This window comes from Nanorana parkeri, unplaced genomic scaffold, assembly GCF_000935625.1.
Source record: "Nanorana parkeri isolate BGI_ZX_2015 unplaced genomic scaffold, ASM93562v1 scaffold2092, whole genome shotgun sequence".
Lineage (NCBI taxonomy): Eukaryota > Metazoa > Chordata > Amphibia > Anura > Dicroglossidae > Nanorana > Nanorana parkeri.
In genome coordinates, this window is record NW_017308360.1 from 51,483 (window position 1) to 53,512 (window position 2,030).

Genomic DNA, 2,030 nt, shown 5'->3' on the forward strand with positions numbered 1-2,030 from the left:
GATAAACAATAACTTTATTTTCAGTGCATGAAGAATTTTGGACGATATGTTCACATGAAAAACAGGCAACGACCAATCAAATCTCACCCTGTGGGAGGGGCAGAGACACAAACTACTGGAGGAAATCTCACCATTGTGGGAGGAGCAGAGACACAAACTACTGAAGGAACTCTCACCATTGTGGGAGGGGCAGAGACACCAACTACTGGGGGAAATCTCACCATTGTGGGAGGGGCAGAGACACAAACTACTGGGGGGAAATCTCACCATTGTGGGAGGGGCAGAGACACAAACTACTGGGGGGTGGGTAGTTAAGTCAATAAAATACAGTTACATACCTGCATCTCGGCTCCTGGTTGGCAGCGGAAGGAACAGACAGGACAATATGTATTAAAGGAGCACTCCATGACAATAACATTCGCCTCTCAATTATTATTATGTTCTATGAAGCTACAGTTCCTTTATGGCAAGAAGCATATCCCTCTAATATGACAGAAACTACAAGAGCCTGTACAAGAAAATGAGATTAGCAATAAACTATTTCCACAAAGTTGATGCCTTACCATGTAAAGTTTGCCAAAAATAACATGTTACGGTACGGTACGGAAGGGTTAGACCCCCCCCTCCTGCCAGGTTTCTATTACAGTCTGGATCCCCCTCTGGGGAGATTCTCCTCTCTCTCTGTCCTGGTGTCACAGAGACAGGAAGTGAGGGGACTCTAACATGTTACGGTTGTCTCCAGAAGAGGAAGTGAGGGGGGATGGGGTGGTCAGCAATAAATCAGGTCAGGGATTGTAACTCCCTTATAATAAACGATTCGGCTGGTTTGAGGTTTTCACCCCAGGCCGGAAGTGATCCGGTTTCCTTCTTCTGAAGACAACTTGTGATCTTTGTATCACGGAAACAAATATTTCACGACGCGGCCTACGAGGCGGACGTGCGGAAAGATTCCACCCGACACACGCACTGAGCAGTATTGATCCGCCTGATCACTGAACACGATCGGTTATCGGGGAGAACAATCTTATCGGAGCAGGAAAATTATCTGCAATTCGTAGTATTGATGTCACAATGTCCCGGACTGTCAGCGGTACCGGGGAAGGTCCGGCCTGTGCTCAGGGTAAGGGCCCACTACAGGTAATATGTTGTATTCTGGTACCTGTAAGGCAGGGATGGCCAAACTGCGGCCCTCCAGCTGGGGTGGAACTACGAATCCCATGAGGCATTGCAATATTCTCACAGCCACAGACGTGACTCCCGGAGAGAGAGATGCTTCATGGGATTTGTAGTTTCACCCCCAGCTGGAGGGCCGGAGTTTGGCTACCCCTGCTGCAAGGGGTTAATACCCGGAAAGATAATATTCAGTACAGTATATGAAGAACATTTTTAGATTTCATTATCTATATGTTTCTCCACGTTTCCATGCAGGCCAAGCTGTCCAGCAGAAGTGGCCGGTACTGGGTTATGGGACAAACCATATAACACTGCCGGGGGTGGTTACAATAATCAGCTTTTATTCATATCATTCAAAACTTCTTTTCAAAAAGTGTTAGATTTTTAGGTAAAAGACATAATAAACCCCAACTTCAGCTATTAAAATGTGTGACAGCAGTGGCGTCACAAGGGGGGGTGCGGCCCGCACACGGGTGACACCATTGGAGCGGTGACACCAAAATGACTCACAGTCATTTTGGTGTCACCCCCTATGAAAAGTCGGGCACTCAGTCATGGACCGAACGCCCGACAGTATCAGGAGAGAGAGGAGGGGACCTTATCCCGCTGGGTGACTGTCCCCTCCTCTCTCTGCCGGCATCCATCACCAAGATATCAGAATACTGCCGCACATGCGCAGTGACGTCTCGGTGTCGCCCGGTGCGCACCACACTATGTATACATATACACGTGACATCATTACGGACGTGTGTAATGACATTATGTGCACTTCACCGCCGGCAGCCACTCTTGGCGGTGGATGCCGGCAAAGGGAGGAGGGGACGGTCGTCCAGCGGGATAAGGTACGCCGTCGGGTC

General features: G+C 48.9%; 1 protein-coding gene across 1 annotated transcript in view; it reads right to left on the bottom strand.

Annotated features, from left to right (window-relative positions):
• The window catches only part of TMCO4 (transmembrane and coiled-coil domains 4), a 36,323-nt gene that overhangs the window by 30,693 nt on the left and 3,600 nt on the right, over nt 1–2,030 (bottom strand). The gene's annotated exons all lie outside the window — the stretch shown is intronic.